Source organism: Hevea brasiliensis, chromosome 11 (assembly GCF_030052815.1).
Source record: "Hevea brasiliensis isolate MT/VB/25A 57/8 chromosome 11, ASM3005281v1, whole genome shotgun sequence".
NCBI lineage: Eukaryota > Viridiplantae > Streptophyta > Magnoliopsida > Malpighiales > Euphorbiaceae > Hevea > Hevea brasiliensis.
In genome coordinates this window covers 94,766,819-94,790,771 of record NC_079503.1, presented here as the reverse complement: position 1 = coordinate 94,790,771, position 23,953 = coordinate 94,766,819, and the positions used below count along the sequence as shown (strand labels likewise).

The 23,953-nt window shown below is 35.3% G+C and overlaps 1 non-coding gene and 1 pseudogene across 1 annotated transcript; both read right to left on the bottom strand.

Annotated features, from left to right (window-relative positions):
* Window positions 1-8,709: 8,709 nt before the first annotated feature.
* LOC110635401 (probable terpene synthase 13) lies at window positions 8,710-11,421 on the bottom strand (annotated as a pseudogene).
* An 8,031-nt stretch (window positions 11,422-19,452) lies between these two features.
* LOC131170851 (small nucleolar RNA R71) lies at window positions 19,453-19,559 on the bottom strand. The gene has a single exon (XR_009141616.1). It is a non-coding gene; the product is annotated as a small nucleolar RNA R71 (small nucleolar RNA).
* Window positions 19,560-23,953: the final 4,394 nt, after the last annotated feature.

Here is a 23,953-nt window from a genome sequence, read left to right as displayed (position 1 = left end):
ATATATTTTTAAGATTTTATTTCACCAACAAAATGCTTTCAGTATACAATGATATGTTATTAATTATTTCAAGTCCTTGCAATCGCACGATTTCCAACCTGACTTTATGCTTATTGACGATCAGAGGGAAAATTATATGATAAATCAGCTATTTCATTTAAGATATTCTACATAAAATTGTAAGTCGATAAAAATCATGTAAGTGAGCCCTGTAAAATTTAAATGTTTTCATGTATTAAAAATAATTTCTTTTTAGAAAATATAACTTTTTTTTTTTTTAATGAAATGTCATTTTAAAAACGAGTCGCATATATCATTGATCAACCACGCACCTTGGGGAGACAAAGTAATATTGAAGCACTGTTGGGGCCAAAAAGGCTTATTATGCCTGAAACAAAAGACCCTAAGCCAAAATACACCCCAAAGAACATGCAGCCAAGCTAGATCGAGTAAAAGAAAAAACAAAAGTTTTGAAACAGCTAAAAACGCAAGGGAGGATGGCAATGCTCTAGCCAATCTCACTCTCATACAAGCATTGAGAGACCGGAACACCACAAAAGTAGTCTTGTGAACGTCCTCGAGATAATCCATCCGCCGCATAGAAGATCAACAAATTCAAAAGTTGAAACCCCACCTAGCAGATCAAAAGCAAACCCTCTCCATTAATCCTCAAGATTTGCGAAATAGAAGTTAACCCATAACTTATATACAACCCCATCTAAATGTGGTGAGGGAGAGATCCACATCTGGGAGAAAGGAAGGAAAGTCATTCTCTACCCGGTACAGGCAGAGGATGATTGCGTATTTGACGAAAGAAGAGTCCTGTGTCTCAGAAACAAAGGGAGAAAACCAGATATTAATCTATATCCCGAAAGACTGATGTAACTATGTTTAGTGGTTAAATTAAAATTCTTTTAAGCTATATTAGTTTTGAACAAGTTGCCTTGCAAAAATTGCCTCTATATAATATATAAAAGTTGCCACCAAAATAATGGATTAGAGAAGAGAATTCTTATTGCTTTATTATAACTCAACATTTTTATTTAGGCTTAAGTGAAGAGCAAACTCAATTTATAACGTGCATGCACGAGATGCATCAACGCCTTCCTGTTCTTGAACATCATATCAAGTCTCTGCTCACAGAAAGGGTATCCCTACAGGACCAATGCTTTGTTTGGATGTGTGACAAACACGTGGGAAAGAAAATAATTAAATTTGCCCTTTTATTTGATATGAATAATATCCCAAATATGTGAAAAAGTCAAATAAACTATACTTCAATCACACACGTGGGAATAATTCCTAATAGCATATAGAACACAAACATGAAAGTGGAGCGTTTCTTTTCTTTAAATCTTGCAATAATTACTCTACTAAAAGACAATCTTGCAATAATTTAGGCTTCGAGAGACTGGGACACCACAGAAGCAGTACCATGAATATCCTCGAGATAATTCATCCGCCGTAGAAAAGATCAACAAATACAGAAATTAAAACCACATCCAATAAATCAAAGGCGAACCCTCTCCATTAAACCCCAAGATCTATGAAATAGAAGTTAACTTAGAACTTATATAAAAATCTATCCAAATGTGGTGAGGGAGAGACCCACATCCGTGCTAAAGGAAGAAAGGTCATCCCCTGCCCAGTATGGATAAGGAACGATGCGTATCCAACAAAAGAAGAATCCTGTGTCTTATGAACAAAGGGAGAAAATCAGAGACTATTCTATATCCTTACATAACCAATGCTCCATTTGGATGTATGACAAATACATGGGAAAGAAAATAATTAAATTTTCCCTTTTAGTTGATATGAATAATATCACAAATATATGCAAAAGTCAAATAAACTCTGATTCAATTAAACACGTGAGAATAATTCCTAATAACATATAGAACACAAACAAAAAAAGTGGGGTGTTTCTTTTCTTTAAATCTTGCAATAATTACTCTACTTAAAGACAATTTTGCAACAATTATTAATTTGGAGGTCCACCTGTCACTGTATTACCGACTTCTTGTCATCAGCTCTTATTTGTCAAAGAATATAATTAAATATTTATGTATAATTAATTAACGTGTATATATATAATTTTTAATATAAATATTTAATCTAATCGGGGAAAGTCGGCTTGCGAGATTCTCTAGAGTGAAGAAAATAATGGCCATGAACGTTGGAAACGTGTCCTCAACGACACCTTAAGAAACTCTCAAACTGAGGAAATGAGGGAATTCATATGTAGTAGTTTAAATTATTATCATTGTAATTCTATTTAAATTATTAGTTTAAATAATTGGTTAATATGCATGGCCATGATTGATTATCTTTCGAGAATAAAAATAAATATTAAAATTTATTAAAATATAAAATATTAATAGATCAAAATTAAATAATATAAAAAATATAAATAAAATTTAAACAAAAATACAGGAATTGAATAAAAAAATAAAAATATTAGATGGCTAAACAATAATTATTTCAAAAAATACATTAAATTTTAATTTAAAAAATTTTTCATTAAAATAGTAATTTTTTTAAAAAGTATATTAAAATGCAAGGGTAAAATTTCAATTTAAAAAATTTTTGGAATAGCAAGGCACCACCTAATTTGGCACTGAACATTATGACTGTTGATTTTGTTCTAAAAAATTACATGCTAGTTAAATTTATTCTTATTAGAAATTTTTTTTTTCCCAATCTCATGATATTATATGTGATGAGTTTAATCATGATCAATGATTATAATTAAACTATTATATGCACAATAATTGCACCAAATAAAAAATCCTTCACTTCCTCTATGTTCCTATCATTAGAGTGCCCTTTGCTCGCCGATGGTAATTGTTAGCATCTGATTTACATCCCTTGCTCTTCATTTCACCTAGGAGTGAGCACTATTTAGTTTGAACAAGTAAATTGAATCGAACCGTTTTACTTCGGTAATTCGGTTCGATTGTTAAGATAATTCAATTCGGTTCGTTTCGGTTCGATTTTACATTTTAAGAATTTTAGTTATTTCGATTCGATTTTAGAGAAAAAAATCAGTCGAACAGAACCAAATTACTTTATTGATTTTTAAATTGATTTATTTTTATGGAGAATTTATGAATTATATGTAATTATATATATATAAATTGTTTAATTTCATTGATTAATGGTTATTAGGTTCAAACCAAAGTCAAAATTAGACCAAATAACTTGAAAATCAAGTCTAAATTAAAAAAGATCAAACTCAAAAACTGATCGATTCAAACCGAACTGAATCAAAATAGATCGATTCGATTTTTCATTTATTTTGGTTCGGTTCAGTTTCTAAAATATGATAATTCAGTAAATTCGGTTTTGATGATTCGGTTTGGTTCAGTTTAATTTGAACTGAATGCTCAGCCCTAATTCACCTAACAGTTTTAAACTACTTCCTTCACTTTGTTCTCCAAAATCAATCCCCGCAACCTCAAATTGTAACTCCTTACATTAGGGACAACATTCTTGCTTTCCATCAAATCCCATATACTATCCCCATCAACAAACATCCTATTCCCATAAAACTCATTTAAAAGCTATTAAATTTGGAGAGCATGATGGTCAAATTACAATTTAATTCATTTTGATTTGAGCTTACATAAGTGATTAAATTGTTTTACATATCAAAATGATTAGTTGTCACACCTTACCCCTCTGTAAGATATGACATGATCTCGTAGCATGCCTAATAAATTATCAAACTTTACCTACCGATAATCTATTAAATATACCACAAGAAATTTTGACAAAACAATTTAAGATTTAAGTTTAGCGTGGTGATAAAAATTTAAACTAAGTGTTTTTAATTCAAATATTTTTCATAAATCTTATTTAGGAATAATTAGGTATTTTTAAAATTTTGCGAAAAATCTGCGTGGTTACGGCTAAAACTATATCAAAATGGTTCTTCGAACCTGTTGAAAAATAATTTACGAAAAATACATCATACCCAATTGGAACTCAATCAACTCAAATTGTCTCATTTCATTCTCAACAAAACTCATCATAAAGAAAATAATTCATCATTCGCAAGTCTCAGAAAGAAATTTAAATGTTTACATCCATTGAAGTAATAACATTAATATTATTAAACTTTTCAAATGATCATCTCAGAAAAATAATATTATAATAATTTAAATTTGATTACAGTCCCAAAATAATATTACAATTATTTCTGTACAACTGCTCGAATGTAATTACATACAATAGCTACATGATTACATCAAAATCTAATATATAAAGGTATACCTATGATATACCCGAAGATAATCTCGACACAACTTCAAGTCACAGCTTCAAATAATCTCACTCAGCTGCTCTATCCTTACTTTCACCTGCGAAAGCATACAAAGCTATCGCTGAGCGGTGAACTTAGTAGTGCACAACTAATAAATTAAAATTCAATATAAAACATATTTTGAAAAATCATAACAGAGAACGTGGACCATTTAAATTCTTCAAAATTCATAAAATCAAAGTCCATGTTTTCAATCTCATAAATCATTTGTTGAATAATATTTGATCAAAGAAGCACAATTTATCCAAATCATAACAAAGCATTTAAAATTTCATCTTTTTAGCAAAATAAGTACAAATTAAGGGTGTTGAAAATATTCGCACAGTTTAGAGTATAACACTAAAATAATATCAGGTTGTACACCACGACAAAGTCAATACTCTCAATAACCAAAGGCTAAAGGAGAATACACGAGCTAGCTAGCAAATATGAGTACTCATTCAATCCTTCCTCAACTGGCAACACACCTCAATACTTTAGCCAGAGAGGGAAAACCCAACCCCAACAAGTGGAGGGGATCACAATCAATATCATCTCACTAGACAAGCTAATGAGGAACACAATCACATTGCCATGCTAACTGTTGTTTCAAAACAATTTCACAAAATTTTCCATTCAAAGAATCGCATTGTAAATGAAGTAAATACAGTTCAAACAATTTCCATTCCACAAAACGCATTTACAATCAATAACACACTTATTTGTTGCAATTTCGTTTCACAATCATCAAAACAATACATAAAATTCTTAAGTGCACAAAAGTAATTATATATAAATCATGCAAAGTCACTTTAACAATTTAAAGTTTACAATTACAAAGAAAACATAATTTATTCATATAAAGTTCATTCAAGTCAAATCCAAATTTAAAACATGGAAAAAGGATAATTGTGCACAAACCTCTTTATACTCCTCTTACTTAATTTCACTTTTCTTCTCTTTAGGAGGCTCCTTTTCCATTGAAAATACACAATAAAAATGTCTCAATACTTATTCCAATTATCTCCAATAACTAATCAATTGAATGCCTAAGTTACTTATGCAATTTCAAGGAGTTTGGGTTCTGGACAGTTTGGAACGCTGACTTTGCAATCCCATTTCAACCTAATTTCAGTCATAATTCGAGAAAGTGACCTTAATGAAAATTATTTTTCTATGTCTTAGTTTTATTTCCAATTTGAATCACTCAATTTAGAGTTTTGGATCTCAAGTTATGGCCAAATTACTAAACACTATTCCAGGTGCCATATCCTGAGATTCTAGGTTTTCCAGATTTGTATCCTAACTTTGCATTTTATATCCGGGCATCTTAAGCTCATAATTTGGCCATGGTCCCTATAATAATGTTTTAAGCCTCTATCTTGCATTTCAAATCATTTTGAATCACTCCAATTAGAGTTTTGTAGAGGAAGTTATGGCCTGATAACCATTCGGAAGTCATAAGGCCAATTAGCTAAGGAGCAGGAATTCCAGATTTAGGATTCTTGAATTATCCCAACAATTCCCCTATCTTGCCCTATGAACTGGGTTCTAGTCAAAACATAAAGTTTGTAGTCCTATGTCTTATGAACATTTTGGTTTTAGAATCACCTAATTTGCATTTTTGTAGCCCAAGTTATGGCAATTTTACCAAAACTGATTGGATGACCATTTGTCCAGGATTTCTAGGTTAGTCCAGAATCAGGCAGATTTGATGGACTAAATTTGCTTAGCAATTTGACTAAGTTAAGGTCATAATTTGGGTTTATGATCTTCATAAGAATTGTTCTTCTATGTTTTAAGTTTCCATTGGTTCAAGAATCACCTAATTTGAAGTTTTCTAGTGTGAGTTATACGTAATTTACTAAGTACTATTTATTTGGTCATTTTTTGTTAGATCCAAAATTGTAATCCAGATTCAAGCCAAATTTAGGGCAACTTATGGTCAATTTTTGAACAGAATTTCTACATGAAAGTTAGAGCATTATGTATAAGTTTCATCTCCAATTGGCCTCACACCAATTGAAGCTATGTAGCTCAAGTTAAACCCATTCAAAACTGCTGGACTCTAAGGTCCAAAATTCCTACAATTCAACACACCACCAATCCTTTCTTTTCCTTGATCAATTCACATTAATTCCCAATCAAAACATACCAAATGACCATAATTAAACCTTATACACATCAATTGCATAACATACCATCAAAGCCCTAATTTCCATAAACCCTAATTTTTTCACCTTACTAATTCATGCAATTCCATGCAACTTTATTACACTAATCACATATACCATCTCATACAAGCTAGATTTCATCCTCAATTTATTCAAAACACATTAAACCTTACTCCTACCCAGCTGGCCGAACTTCACACTTAAGTCTCATGCATAATTTCTTCAATTCTACATGCTATTTCTTCATAATTTAACTCAAATTAAGTGACTACACACTAATTTAACTTGGGAAGAAACTTACCTTTAATGGAGCTTTTCCAACTCTTCTAATCTTCAAGTTTCTTCAACTTTTCTTGCTATCAATCTTCTAATCAAGGTCTAACTTAGAGTTTCTATGGATTTTTATGTGGTAATTGTGGGAGAAAGTAGAGGCATCAGAGCTTAGGATCATGAAAAATGGAGGAAGAGAGAGTGGTAATGGTGGCCTGCCATATGGGAGGAAGAAGGTGGAAATTTTTAGTTTAATTATTTCTTTTGTCTTCTTCTTTTTATGTAGATAAATATCAAAATTTAAGTTATAAAAATTATCATTTTTTTATTGTGTCATGCTTGTATCATTCTAATGTCATAAATCAAATTTAAAATTGAAAATTCCTTTCCTTTCTTTTCTCTTTTTCCATACACCTCTCCTATTTTAAATTCTTTTTCAATAATTTAATCTCATACATTTTAATGGACATTTAGGTTAAAAGTCACCTCTAGGAGTGAATTAACCAAAATGCCCCTCATCGGGTTATAGCCCATCTTTTAATAATATCCGATGAGTCCTAAAGTCCTAATTCACTTAATTATACTTGTTCCCTTTATATTTCTATAATTTTCTAGTTCCCAATAATTTTACAATTATCTTTTAACTAAAGATTTCATATGGTCTTATACGAATTTAGGGTAGCAACTGAATTCGCAGCCGCTTCCCAGGTCGGTCACCCATCCTTGGGACCCAGGCTCATTTTACCTATTTGTGCTTCATTACTCCTATTTTAATCCAACCTCATTTGATCTTTATCAATTTTATTTATAGCTCTTCTATGTGAATTAAGTATAGTCCCAGACATTCTAGTCGTACGAACATACATTAGTCATGGAAACAGTAGAATGTACGGACTACTTAATATGAGGATGTTACATTAGCTAAGTTAATGTTGTAATTTAACTTATATTTACCCTTCCATTTTTATACTTTCCGATGTAAGATTTATAACTCTAACACTCCCCCCTCATGCATAACCACATGATTGTCACTTGCCAATTAGTGTGCATTTTTAACTCAATATGGGTCCAATTATACAGCCTTATAGGGGGCTGAAACCCACAACTCAGTCCAGACTCTAATATCATATTAGGTTTGGAGAGATTGTTGGTCAAATTACAATTTTAGTTCATTTTAATTCAAATTTATATAAATGATTATATTGTTTTACATATCAAAATGATTAGCCAAGTTAATATTGTAATTTATCACTTATATTTACCCTTTCATTTTTATACTTTTGGATGTAGGACAAAAGAATCATAAGCGACTTCACCCCCTTATCTTGAAATTTTTATTTAGTGTAATCATTGTCATGATAAGACTCACATGAGATCTACCACAATCAACGATTACAATGAAACCATTAATTTTTTGAAGTGAAGAGGGAGTATAGGAAATAGAGAGACAATACCTGTTTGCCAAACAAGGCCACATATGTGACGATCGTTCCACATCTTTGCCAAAGAGTGATTTTGACATGGCTCTTGAGTTGTGTATTTAGATTATGAATAGAGGTTTACTTATTGGTGCAGGTCTGTTCCAGGCCGTGGTATATCTGTTGGTTAAGCAATCTGAAGAAGCCAAGGAGCTCGTGGAACTGGGAAATCAAACAAGCATGTCTACAAATTAAGTTTGCCTTTAGATAATTAGTTCAATCTTCTGCTTCTAAATCTCTCATAGACATATAATTAGAAGCCCTTCATTGCTGAGAAGTTCACTTCTGATAGAGTTTGAACTAAATAAGGCCTTAGTCTTTTTGAAGAGGGAAAACTCATTATTACATCTTTAATATGACATTTGATATTTGAAAGCATCAAATTAAGTTGTAGATAGCAAAATATAATGGCCTCTTGCCTAAAGGCTGCTAGGGGGGAAGAGTTACTAGTATCCAATTGTATGCTCCTTCACATGGAAACCCTTTAATGGAGGAGGGAACTGATATGCTCCTCGAGAATTGGAAGGCGATAGTTTTCATCATAACGGTGCATCAAAGGAACCATCCTTGCAACATTAAGACAGGCCTTTGTGAAAGTGAGTGAAAATGGATTTTGAAAGAGGCATTCCTTGTTGAGTTGTTTCCATGTCTCTGAAATCATCTGGTGGACATGTTTTCTCACACTTTCCACTGAACATCCTTGGCGTTCTTTCAATTAACATTCCACGTATGATCCATCATAGCCATCCTGATTCTCATCCTGCATTTTAGTTTAATTTTTGTAGTCTACATAATGCAAGCTCTCAGCCCCTGAAACATCAAGGGTTTATTAACACGTTTGAACTTGGATATTACGTACCTTGGCGATTCCCAAGTCATCCCAGAGCCGAAGAATTCTGGCAGTAGAATTTATTATGCCTGGATTGGCATCGATCAATTCCACATTTTCCTTGGTTATACCTTGACCCAACAGAAAGAAAAGGTGAACAAGAACAGCATTTACACCTAAACTCAAATTCCCATTCTTCAAGTACTCTTCTGAATTTGGCAAATCACCTGAAGCAAACCATTTTGCTTCTATTAGAAATGCATTGCCCAAACTTGCCCACTGCCCCAATCAATCATCTATTAAATAAATAGGTCTCAAGTATTTAAATATTAAATTTATAATGAATCAAGTTTAAGTAAGAATTTCACATATAGTTAATTAATTATTGTTTGTGATCATGATTAATTCTTAACAAACTAGCATTAAATTTGGTAGAAAATAATATTGTTAAAGGTATCGTTTTTGTAGAGAAAGTAGAGGATTCCAACCATGCCGTTTATAGACCTTGAAGCTAATTTCATTGGTGACATTGTTAAGAGCATTGAAACATATCCCCATGTAGTCTGGTAGCTGTTCAGTGGCAGCAATGTCCCATCTACATAAAATCAAACTATTTCAAAAAATCTCTACCTATTACGTGGATAAGCCAAACTAATCAAATATAACCTTACCTGTCGACAACTTGGGTGAAGAGAGTGAGGTCATCCAGGGTCCCATAAGCATCAAAAATATCATCTATCATGTAAACAAAAGATATGGTTACGAGATCTATCCTTTGCTCTGGCAAGCTTGGATCTGTAAGGACTGTCATCGACCATATCCACCATTTAAGTGGTTGGTCTCTTGCAAACTCCAACTCTTTGTTCAGGCCCAACTCTTTCCACCACCTGAAAAATTAAATTTACCGGGAAATGAGATGGGATCCTGTAAGAGCCATGAGCTCAATTTATCCCATATTAGCTGGAGAGAAATTTTTTTTTTTTTAATCAATCCCTTTAATCCTCTTGTCAAGGAAAATGTTAATCAATTTACCTTATCCTTAAATATTTATACTTTTCAGACCATACAATTTTAACTATTCATATTATTTTGTCATTATAATTTAATTATCTATATTTGTTAGTTCCTCCAACTAACATTAAAATGAGTTAAATAACGTTTTTTTTTAATAAAAATATTAAAGAATTTGATTTCATAAAATATATAGACATTTTAATTGAGTTTTAAAATTTTAGAGATTTAGTAGTTAATTTTAATAAAATACTGGATCTGATAGTAATTTATCTTTTTTATTTTGATAATCTTCTATTACATAGATCGATGAATTTAAAAATGGAAAAGAAAAATACAATGAAGTTTGAAATTATGGTATATATTGATATAAGATTGAGCATAAAAACTGAACTCACTCTGAAATTCGAAGAATTTCTTGTTGGTGTTGAGATTGGACCATCGTAAAATCGAATTTTGCAAGTTCTTGTAATTCATTCATCCACCCATTAGCCCCTTGCAAATTTGTAACGAAGTCTTTGGCCAAGAACTTTGGGTGACTTTTATGGTGGGGATGCTTCAATGTATGCTCTACTGCTCTGGCTTCAGGATAGTCAAGACTCGTCATGTATGAATGCAAAAGCTGGTAACTGTAGTCCCCAGCTTCATCAAGTATAACTTCTCCTTCTATACTAAGCTGTGAAGCTTCGTATAAACCCATTAATCCCTTGATTTCGTGAGTTAGTTCTTTCTTAAATTTCCCATCCTCGGCCTTAAACCTGTTAGTTCTTTCTTAAATTTCCCATCCTCGGCCTTAAACCTGTCGAACACTCCTGTACCCATTAGCAAACAAACGAGCACACTCAAAGCAAACAGCTTATAAACATGATTAACATGCATATCGAAAACAAGAACCTGCAGGAACATAGTAACCCTCTTGTCTCAAGAGTCGAAAGCGAAGGGCAGCCTCATGGAGATCAGTGTCATTATGAGTCTTTGGCACCATCATATACTGCCTTTGTAAAATTGCGTCAATTTCCGCCTGGAATAGATGCTCAACCCCAAGACGTTGGATAGCATCAACCATAGCCAGACCTTGAAATTCAGCATCTTTTCCCTGTTTTTTCAGCATATTCTTGAATGCCTTGAATTTTTTCTCGTGCTCAATGCGAATATCATCCTGCAATTCAAGGAGGGAAATGAAAAGGGTTCAAAAATCTTGAATTTTCTGAACTTTATATATATATAGTTGCATGAATGGAGGATACACACCCTAATGCAGCCAACCAGAGAGTTTATGTCATTGGAAGAACCAGAATAAGCCGATGTGTGATTTTCGGAAATGTTGCAAGCAATGAAGTTAATCTTCAAGTCCATAAATTAACTGTACAGCTTGAACTCTAGAAGAGAAAGTAAGGGAAATTAATTTTAGATAGAAGATCACAAGCCCAAACCAACTAGTATAAGATCCTTCAGTGTGAGTAGCTACAACCAGAGGCTAATAGAGGAAGAAGGCTTTGGATACAAGAATTTAATCTGTGTAACCCCAATTTATAGGATTCAATGTTTTCTTATATTCATTTTACTCTTTAATATTGTAGACACCATATTTTGGCCGATTTTCAAAGGCACAACTCGTGTAATTAATACACCTTTTAATAAGGATTGCAATTTAGTCGATCTCCCTTGAAAGTGTTTATCCGATCTCAACCAGTTACCTGACCACAGGTCATTTTCCCTGAATTGGTAACCTCACAGATAAATAATAAATTACAAGTTTATTTGACCTCATGAACGTTCAAATCAAATTTTCTCTGATCTCTCCGTTTATTCGACCTGTTCAGATTGGTGTCGGATCTTCATAACACCTAATCTTACATTTTGTTGATTTCCCGATTTCTCTGTATTCAAAATCCCAAATTGCGGGTAAATTCATGACCAGGCATCTCGCCCGAATTGTTCAAGTATTTAACCAAGTTAATATTTTATCCGATATCTAAATAAGTGGTCCCGATGTCATGACCCAGGGATAGGGTTGGGACGTGCTTGTTCAACCAGCTACGCACTGAGGTGGAAACTTCGTGTCCCACATCGGAAATGGGAAGAAAAGATTTGGGCCATATATGTGGGAGCCTTCCTCACCTGGTCAGAGCACTTTTGGAAATGAAACCTCCCAAGGGGCAAATCCGTGAGGCCCACGGGCCAAAGCGGACAATACTGACTGGAGAAGGATCGGGTTGTTACATTGTGGTATCAAAGCTGGAATCCCTCTAGTACGGTGTGTGGTGCGGGGATGCACCAGGCGGAAGCTGGTGGGCTTGTCACGATCCAGGGATGGGGTTGGGACGTGCTTTTTTAACCAGCTACACACTGGAGTGGAAACTTCGTGTCCCACATCGGAAACGGGAAGAAAAGATTTGGGCCATATATGTGGGAGCCTTCCTCACCTGGTCAGCGCGCTTTTGGGAATGAAACCTCCCAAGGGGCAAATCCGTGACGCCCACAGGCCAAAGTAGATAATACTAATTGGAGAAGGATCGGGCTATTACACCCAAACTTAACAAATTCATACTAGGACCCGTTCTCAAATCATTTTTAAAATGTTTCCAAGTTTTAATTGATTTTTGGTCACAAGATTCTCCGATCTCTTTAGGCAGTCATGTTTTATGATCAATAACCGATCTTAGGTTCTGTGTTCGAGCTCATCCAATCAATTGGGAGTTGATTCAATATTCATCCACGCTTAGTTTGATATTTTCCGATCTCATCAAGAATTGATCACGAAAACTTTAAAATTCATTTCAAGAGATAAAAATATACAAGTCATTCAGCAGGAGGGTCTTCCCTAGCCTGCTCTTCAAGTACATTTTCAATGTTCTCTCCCTCCTCTCTCTCTTCCTCCTCTTCACTCTCGGCCTCAACTCCCAGAGCGAGCTTTTCCAGCCAGGTGAAGTCTTCTTCAGGGTAGCACTTCACTAGCTCGGCTAGAAGATCACTATGGGCGTTCACATAGGCACCAGCTTCCTTCACCAAAGCTTTGTCTTCCTTGGCCCTTATCTCATCAGAAAATCGAGCCAGATCGGCAGCTCGACAGGCCCGAGAGTCTTCAAGTTCCCGCTCTAGCTCAGCTGTCCTTTCCCTGTAAGACCTCACTTGGCCCTCTAAGTCAGCAATCTGATCATTGGCAGCCGAGAGTTGAGACTTTGCAACTGTCGCATCCTAGACTGCCTTGATGATCTCCCTCCTTAAGAGATGAGCCTTCTCTCTGATCACTTGCTGGTTCACAACTGCTTCCAAGCCCAAACTCATTGTCTGAGTCAGGAGATCGTTGATGCTATCCTAGGCCATCTGAGTCCAATCTTCTTGAAAGCAGATTGAAGCGCCCAAGACCTTAGCCAGATCGAGATTTCCCCGAACGGAGTGGTTCCTCTCCAATGACTGAAGTAAGACCTGAGAGCCTTGGGAAAGCGATCGAGCAGCTGGGACGGCTGGTCCGAAAGAGCCACCTTCTACGCCTGAAGAGACCAGAGGAAGAGGAGGAGCTTCAGCTGGTCGAAGTGAGGGCTCTGAAACGACTTCTGCTTCTGAGGCTGGCTGCTCTTGAGATCAGAAAGGGGAGCTCGGCACTTCCATCAAAACCCAGCCCTGAGCTTGGGCAGTGGTAGCGGCTTCTTTCATCTCCAGCACTTTTTGGGCGAGCTCCTTCTTTCGCTTGCGACTCTCCTTTGCGGATTCGGCCCTAGACATACCTGCACATAAAACAAGTTAGTGAGTTCGCTAAGACTAGAAGACCTAAGGTTCAGGTTTTACTAGTCCCAGGGCCGAGGTCAAAGAGTTGTAGTTCATAATTTTGGCGGGCGATCACCCACATCATCCACCATTTTAGTTCAGCCATAATCACGTCTGAACAAGAATATTTGTAAGTGATCGCCTGGTTCTTCAATTCCTTCACTATGGCATCCTCGTCATTGTTCAGAGTGATCTTCTTTGGTGCTTTGGGGACCAAATAATTCCAGTTACGGGGAACGCCTTCGAAGCCATTAGGATCTTTATTTCTCAGTATGAAAAATCGATCTTTCCAGTTCTTTAGTGAAGAAGGGAGATCGTGAAGAGCCCGCAGTTCTGCTTGGCTTGGAAAAACCAATACTCATCGTCTTTTCGCCCAGCAAGCCTGTGTAGTTTAGCAAAAACCTTCACTGTGGGCTCAAGTCCCTTAGCCTGGCAAAGACCTCTGAAGGCCACCATAGTCTGCCAAGAATTCAGATGCACTTGAGCTACACTGACTCAGTGGAAATTCAGAACGTCTTTATAAAATTCATCCAAGGGAAACCAAAGCCCAGCTTTTAATTGCTCTTCATACACCATGATCTGATCGGTTTCATCAAAAAAGTGATCGGCTCGAAGACCCTCATAGCATCTAATTAGCTCGAAAGAGTCTATTCATAGATTGTATTCTTGGCTAATGGATTGGAGTTCGGCTTCCTCGAGGACCGATGACAGTTCGTCCACAAGTAGATTTTCTTTCCTCGTGGTCGAAGCTTGTGTTTGTTTGGACCCGGCTGGCTGACTAGAGATCGGGATGATGTCCATAATAGGTTCTGATAGCCCACTCGGTCCGGCTGCATCACCTTCTTCCGAGGTCCATGAAAAGTGAACGGAAGAGGGGCTCGCAACTCTTTGACCTTCGGTGTCACTCATTTTCGAACGATAATGATAAACTTGACCAGAAAAGATCAAGACCTTTACCAGAGTATAAATCGGTGCCGAAAAATGCAGAAACTAAGAGAGAGTGTCAGATTGCTTTGAAAAGTTGGGAGCAACGTAAGTGTGCAAATGACTACCCCCTCCCCTCCCCCTCTTTCCTATTTATACTCGTCCGAGCATTAAATGCTCGCAAGGCCCTAGGTGACATGTAACACCCCTTACCCGGTCTACAATGTAGCTGAGCAAGGAATGCTACATTCTGTGCCGAAACACCTTATCTTGTCTTATTTTATTATTCTCTTAAAATTTATTTACCATTTTAATTAATTATTCAATTTATTTTCATGTGGAGAAACTGATGGAGTCTCCCCTGTTTATTTATCAATTGACGTATTATACTATTCACCTATTTGAAAATCTCATATAAATTTTCAATTTCTAATTCATAATCTCATTATCATCTCACATTCAATTCTTGCAATTATTTTCATACATATCCATTCATATTCAATTCATATATGAAATATTCAAATCTCATTAATTTACATCACATACAAATTTAATTACATGAAGTCATAATTTATATTACAAAATTAACATTTAATTTACAACGTACAAATACATTAATATGGCTTGCGAGCCCTACCAAAATACACTGCAAGGAGGAGGTGACACTGGACTCTATGCAGATCTGGACTACAAATTTCCTAGTAGGATGTCTGCTGGGCTTTCTCCTTATCTTCAATGCCTACGCGATGAAAAACCAACGCTCTAAGCAAAACACTTAGTGGTGCAATAATAAAATAAAAATAAACTAGATAAATAAATAAAATTTAATTCATATTTATATTTATCTAATTAAAAATGCATTTTATGATTTATAAATTTAGTTCATATTTAATTGGTGTCAATTTGTATTTCTTAGCAATTATCATTGCCCAAGTAACTTATGATAGACTGATTGAACTGGATACGCGGGTTTCTGAGCACTGGACACCGTGGTATCTCGAGCCGTCATACAATGGGATACATAATGTCAACCATATATGTAGAATGGCTAGAAGCCATAATATCAACAGAATGACTTAAAGGTCATAAACGAGCATAAAGCCATATATCGGGCATAAAGCCAATGTAACAGAATGGCACACAAGCCATGCATAACAGAATGGCATAAAAGCCATAAGCAGCACTGCTAAACATAACTGTCCCTTCTTGGCATGCCAATCTATCCAACCAAACAAATATATCTAGGCCTACATGGGCACTTATAGCTTTTAAGCATTCATAGGTCATATATTATCGTTACATTTTATGTTTATGCTTCATAGCATTTTTGGTTTCAATCATGTTGGGAACATGGGTCCCAAATACATATTCTTCTCACATTCAAGCTCATTGAGCTAATGGTATTGAATACCAACTATTTCCAAAGTCATTTATGTGATGTTTCATAAATTCCAGAATTTTAGTCTTGTTTTCACTCTCATTTTCGGTCAAGCTACAGTAGTAATTTGACCATACTTTTTTCATGAAAGCTGTTCCTTATTGTCTTAAGTTTAATTTTCTTTTTGAATCATCTAATTTGGAGTTTTCTAGCTCTAGTTATGGACAATTTACCAAGTACTGGTCTAATGACCAATACTGTTCCAGAACAAGACAGATTCTGGAACTCAACTTTGTCAAGCTATTTGGACTAGTTACAGCCATAATTTTCCCTAGTGTTCTTCATATGAGTTGTTCCCCTGTGTCTCATGGTTACACAGGTTCAAGAATCACTAAATTTGGGATTGTATAGAGTGAGTTATGGCTAATTAACCAACCTGGACTCCTAACCCTGTCCATGCAGGATTTCATATTCAGGTCAGTATTTGCAACTCATATTTGAGATCCTTACACTCAAAATTTGAGTAAGATTTCTAAACCAAAATTATAGCTCTATTTCTTAAGTTTTCATATCAATTTGGCTCATCCCAATTAGAGTTTTCTACTGGAAGTTATGGTTCATTTACTATCCGGGTGTCAAATGGTCAATTTGTCCAGGTGTAGGAATTTCCGGATTGAGAAGTCCTGAATTCTCCTAGCAATTTTCCTAAGTTGCATTTGATTCTGGGTTTTGGTCAAAACATCAAAATTGTAGTTATAGGTCTTATGAAGATTTTGGCTTTTGAATCACTGCATTTGCAGTTTTGTAGGCTGAGTTATGGCATTTTTTCCACAACTGGTCGGATGGCCTAAAGTCCAAAATTTCTAGGTCAGGTTTGGTTCTGGCAGATTTGTTAGATGAATTTTGCCTAGAAAATTGGTTGGGTTAAGGTTAGAATTAGGGTTTCTAATCTGCATGAAAAATGTTCTACTGTTGATGCATGCATTTTAGATCATCATTTAGGAGTAATTTTTGCACATAATTTACCCTTATTCATAGCTATTATTATAGATATTAGTATATATTTAGTCAATTTTACAATTTTCACGTTTCTTAGTTTAATTTTTGGAATTTATTTGTTTTGTAGGTTAAATCTGGAGAAATTTGATGTATTTTGATCAGAGTAGCCATTTGGAGGAGATTAAAATCGAATTGCAAAAATTTTGAAGTTGAGAAAAAATGGTAGAGGCGACACAACCTGCAAAGACAACCGAATTAGCTCATGTCGCAGTTGTGTCGATCGTCGATATTCACGCCGAGAGCGACACAACCGCGACACAACCGGCTTACATGTCGTTTTCTTTGGAAAATTGTTGACGTGGCATTTCCGTTACTCGACTTTTACCTCACCTTTTACGGATCCTTCCCCTTTTACCCATTCTAGAAACGGTCCCTTAGCCTATATAAAGACCCATTTTATCACTTTCTTTCTAAAAAAAGAGAGAAGGGAGGCATTTTTTGGCAAGATTAGAAAGAGAGAAGGGAGCACTTTCTGCATTTCTTCTTCCAGCAGCAGCAAGGATCAAGTTTCTGCACTTTTCTGCAGAGATCCTGCTGCCAGATTTCTTGGTTTTTCTACCCTTTAAGCTTACATTTCCATTATTTCTTCATTTCTTCATTTGGGTTTGTCTTTAAACAATGATTTGTGAGTAGTTTATTGAGATTCTAGAGATGGGTTTGTAAATATTGATTTGTTTTGTGGTTTTGAACTGATTTAGCCATTTAAATGAATATTGTTATATTTTGATTTATTGCTTGTGTGCTTATTTCCTTGCTTGATGAATGGGCCCTCATTAAGTTAAGTTTTAATCCTTAATAGATGGACTGAAAAGTGAATATTGGGGATGGATAATCTTGCAATAAACTTTATTTTCTTGGTGTTAGAAATAAGCTAAGAAGATTAAGGGGAACTTTCCAAAAATCAATTAGAGCATTAATTGGGTTTTTGTTAGATTTGAAATACCGTGAAAACAGGGTTTGATTTAATGAAAACCAATTTTGAGATGCTTGAAAAAGGTTTCAAAAATTTAAGAATTGATTTCCCTCAAAATTGCAATTCTCATGTGTTTGGCTAAATTAGGTAAAAATCACATGCAAACAATATTGAAAATCCAATCTCTAGAATCAATTTATTTTTCATTGAAATTAGATATAAATCCTCCAAACCTCATAAATAGCAATTTAAATTTAAATCCAATTTAAATCCAATTTCTATAATCACTTTATTTTTATTGAATTTAGATTTAATTCCTCTCAATTTCATAAATAGATATTTCAAATTAATTTTTGGGTAATCTAGTTTAATTAATTTTAGTTAATTGATTGATCTAGTTTTAATTCCTCAAATACCAATTTTAATTCCAAATTTCATTTTACATCTTTAATTTTTGTCTTAATTTTAATTTTTAGATTTTATTTTTAATATCTTTTAATTTTTGTCATTCTAATTTGCTTATACTTTTATTTCCAATTTAAGCACAATTCCTGGATCGATATCAATTTTTAAAACTATACTACTGTGACCCGTGCACTTGCGGACACACCGTATCAAGTTTTTGGCGCCGTTGCCGGGGAATTGTTTGTTTTTAAGTTGGATTTTAATTGTTTTAAGCTAATTAGAATTTTTATTTTCTTTTATTTTTACTATTGTTCCTTGTGTTTTTCAGGTACTTTTCTTGTTTATGAGACGATCGAAAAGCACAAGTGACACTGAATTGTTGTTCAATCCTGAAATTGAAAAATTCTGTCGAGCCAACAAAAAGGAATACAAAAGAAGAAAAGAAGCAGAAAAAGAAGAACAACAAATATTTGAGCAAGAGGAGACAATAGAAAATATGGAGAATCAAAATAGAGCTATTGGAGGAGATAATGGAGGAAATGAGCAAAACGGACAAAATGTTAATCAAAATGATCCTCAAAGAAGATCCATGTTAGATTATGCTTTTCCTAGATGTACTGATGTGAGAGATAACAGACCTATTATTGGAGCTAATCAATTTGAATTAAAAACTGGTCTCATTCAAATGGTTCAGAATTCACAATTTGGAGGTAGCCCACTTGAAAATCCTCATTCTCATTTGAAGAAATTTTTGATGATATGTGGTACACAAAGACAACCTGGAGTTTCTGATGAAGTTATTCGGCTCACCTTATTTCCATTCTCTCTTCGGGATTCAGCATTGGAGTGGTATGATTCACTTCCACAAGCTATTATAGCTACTTGGGAGCAGCTATCTCAAGCTTTTCTATCTCAATTTTTCCCACCTGGGAAAACTACTCATTTGAGGAATTTGATGGTAGCTTTTAAACCAAGAGATGATGAAACTTTGTATGAATCTTGGATGAGATTTAAGGAGCTTGAAAGGCAATGTCCTCATCATGAAATACCCAAATGGATGATTGTTCAGAATTTCTACACCAGAGTTACTCCAGCCATAAGAAACACAATTGATTCACAAGCAGGAGGAGATTTCATGAGAATGACAAGTGAAGAATGCTATGATCTATTAGAGAAGATTGCTCATAATACCCATTTATGGGGAAATCCTAGAGCACTTGAGCCAAAGAAAGCTGGGATCTATGAACTTGACTCAGTTAACTACATGAATGCAAGATTTGATCAGTTGACTCAGCTTCTTAGTGATTTTTGCACAAAGGCAACAACCTCAACTCCTACAACTATGCAACAAGTTGCCTTCACAAATGGAACTCAAAGTTGTGGAGTTGATTATTCTTCTTATGGTGATGATTATTTGCAAGAGCAAGCTGCTTATGCAGGAGGTTATCAACAAAAACCTATGGGAAATTCTTATTCTAATGTGAACAACTCAACATGGAGACCACAAGCAACTTTTGCTCAACAAGGCCAAAGCTCAAATCATGCTCATAACCAGCAGTTTATGCAGCAAAATAGGCCTCAATTTCAGCCTCAATTTCAGCCCACAAGGCAGCCACCACCTGGATATCAAGCAAGAGCACAACAATCCCTTCCATCCCATGAACCGAAGCCATCCTTGGAGAGCATGATGGAGAAATTTTTTGCTGAACAAAGCAAGATGAATAACAAATTGGAGGAAGAAATGCAACACATGAGACAAACCATGGATCAATTACAAGTCCACAACCGCATGTTGGAGACTCAATTGGCTCAACAAGCAAGCTCATCAGGAAGCAATTCCTATGGGAAACTACCTAGCCAACCACAAAACCCTCATGAACAATGTAAGGTCAGAACCTTGAGAAGTGGTAAAAAGTTGGTCAAGAAAGTGAAAACAAGAGAGAAGAAAAAGAGAGCACAAAAGAAGAAAATTCAGTTGAGAGCAAGAAAAATGAAAAGGAAGAAGAAAGCAAAAGTGAGCAAGATGAGGGAGAGAAACCATACATCCCACCTGAACCTTACAAGCCCACCCTTCCCTACCCTCAAAGATTCATCAAGCATAAACTAGACAAACAATTTGGCAAATTCCTTGAAGTGCTAAAGAAGTTGTATATCAATGTGCCATTCACTGAGGCACTATCCCAAATGCCGAGTTATGCCAAGTTTTTGAAGGAAATTCTTTCCAACAAGAGAAGGCTAGAAGATTATGACACCATTAACTTGGGAGAGCAATGCAGTGCTATAATTCAGAAAAAGTTACCTCCCAAACTCAAAGATCCGGGTGTGTTTTCCATTCCTTGTCATATTGGTGATAATTGTGTGGCAAATGCCTTATGTGACCTTGGAGCTAGTGTCAGCCTAATGCCACTTTCAATATATGAGAAGTTGAATATGGGAGAATTGAAGCCCACAAACATGTATCTATCATTGGCTGACCGTTCAATTAAGTATCCGGAAGGCATTCTTGAAAATGTGCCTATCAAGGTTGGGAAATTTTACATTCCGGTGGACTTTGTCATTTTGGATATGGAAGAAGACACAAAAGTTCCTATCTTATTGGGAAGACCCTTTTTGGCAACAGCTGGTGCATTAATTGATGTGAAGGGTGAGCAATTGACACTTAGAGTGGGAGATGATCAAATGATATTCAACATCAATCCAGCCATGAAAAGGAAACATGAAGAAGTTGAGTCTTGTTTGCGGGTAGACATTATTGATGAGATTGTTCAAGAGCATTTCAGACAAAGCTATCCACAAGACCCACTTGAAAATTGCTTAGTCCATGGTGGGAGCATTGATGATGATAATCACAACATAGCTGCTTTTGCACAACACTTGGAGAGTTCTCCACCACATCCTGAAGCCACAATTTTTCAACTTGAAGGAGTGCAAAATTTGGAGATCAAACCACCATCATTAAAGGTAGAGGATGCCCCAAAGGTAGATCTTAAACCTCTTCCTTCCAACCTCAGGTATGCTTTTCTTGGACCAAATGAAACATATCCTGTTATAATTAATGCATGTTTGACTGATATTGAGATTGACAAATTGTTGAGAGTTTTGAGAAAATATAGGAGAGTTTTGGGTTATGCAATTGATGATATAAAGGGAATTAGTCCAACAGTTTGTATGCATAGGATTTTTCTTGAGCCAAATAGTAAACCTTCCATTGAACACCAAAGAAGATTGAATCCTACAATGAAGGATGTTGTGAAAAAGGAAATCCTAAAATTACTAGCTGCTGGAATTATTTACCCTATTTCTGACAGTGAGTGGGTTAGTCCTGTGCATGTTGTACCAAAGAAAGGTGGGGTGACAGTTGTTAAAAATGAAAATAATGAATTGATACCCACTAGAACTGTTACAGGTTGGAGAATGTGCATAGACTATAGGAAATTGAACAATGCTACAAGAAAAGACCATTTTCCCCTTCCTTTTATGGATCAAATGTTAGAGAGATTAGCCAAGCATTCATTCTTTTGTTACTTAGATGGATATTCTGGTTTCTTTCAAATTCCAATCCATCCTGATGACCAAGAAAAAACTACCTTTACATGTCCCTATGGCACTTTTGCATATCGAAGGATGTCATTCGGATTGTGTAATGCGCCTGGCACATTTCAAAGGTGCATGATGGCCATTTTTTCTGATTTTATTGAAGAAATTATGGAGGTCTTCATGGATGACTTTTCAGTATATGGAACTAATTTTGATTCATGCTTGACTAATTTGTCTAAAATCTTGCAGAGATGTGCTGATAATGATCTAGTGTTGAATTGGGAGAAATGCCACTTTATGGTCCAAGAGGGAATCGTTTTAGGACATTTGATCTCAAATAGGGGAATTGAAGTGGATAGAGCTAAAATAGAAATTATTGAAAAAATACCCCCTCCAACCACTGTTAAAGGAGTGCGGAGTTTCCTTGGACATGCTGGGTTTTACCGGCGATTTATTCAGGATTTTTCTAAACTTGCTAAACCCTTAACAAATCTTTTGAATCATGATGTTAAATTTGATTTTAATCAAGATTGTATGGTTGCTTTTGCAGGTTGAAGACGGCATTAACAATGACTCCTATCATGCAACCCCGATTGGACTTTGCCATTCAAATCATGTGTGATGCAAGCGAGTTTCTTTGTTGAGCCGCCTTGGCCGTGAAAGATAGAAAACCTTATGCCATTTACTATGCAAGCCGAACCCTTGATGAAGCTCAAGTCAATTACGCCACAACTGAAAAGGAGTTCCTTGCGGTAGTATTTGCACTCAATAAATTTCGTTCTTATTTGGTCAACTCAAAGGTAATTGTTTTCACTGATCACACAGCAATAAGGTATTTAATGAGCAAGAAAGAAGCTAAATCTAGGTTGATTAGATGGATTTTATTACTTCAAGAATTTGATTTGGAAATAAGAGATAAAAGGGTGTTGAGAATGTGGTGGTGATCACCTTTCTAGGATAAAACGAAAATAAAGATGATGAAATTGTGCCAATTGATGAGTTTTTCATGAATGAGCGGTTGTATGTGTTGAATTCTGCACTTCCATGGTTTCGATATTGTGAATTTTTGTCTTGTGGTGTCTTGCCACCTGATTTGTCTTGGCAGCAAAAGAAAAGATTCTTGCATGATGTTAAATTTTATTCTTGGGAAGAACCTCTTTTGTTTAGGAGATGCAATGATGGAATAATTAGAAGATGTATACCAGAGGAAGAAATACATGATGTTATTTACCATTGTCATTCCTCTGAATATGGTGGTCATTTTAGTGTCTCAAAAACTGTTGAAAAAGTCTTGACATCAGGTTTCTATTGGCCTAATATGTTTAAACATGTGAGAGACTTTGTAAGCAAATGTGATAGGTGCCAAAGGGTAGGCAACATTTCCAAAAGAGATGAGATGCCCCAACAGTCCATATTAGAAGTTGAATTGTTTGATGTATGGTGAATTGATTTCATGGGGCCATTTCCATCTTCTTATGGGAATAAATATATCTTGGTAGGGGTGGACTATGTATCTAAATGGGTAGAAGCTATTGCTACACCTACCAATGATGCAAAAGTTATGGTGAAATTTCTAAAAAATTTGTTTTGACTGGTTTGGTGCCCCACGTGCCATAATCGATGATGGTGGTAGCCATTTTTGCAACCACCAATTTGAAAAATTGATGAGAAAATATGTGGTAAAGCATATGATTGCCACACCATATCACCCTCAAACAAATGGCCAAGTAGAAATCACAAATAGAGAAATAAAGCAGAACTTGGAGAAAACATTCAATAAGACTAGAAAAGATTGGTCCCTTAAATTAGATGACACTCTTTGGGCATATAGAACAGCATTTAAAACCCCCATAGGAACTACACCTTATAGGTTAGTTTTTGGGAAATCATGCCATTTGCCCGTA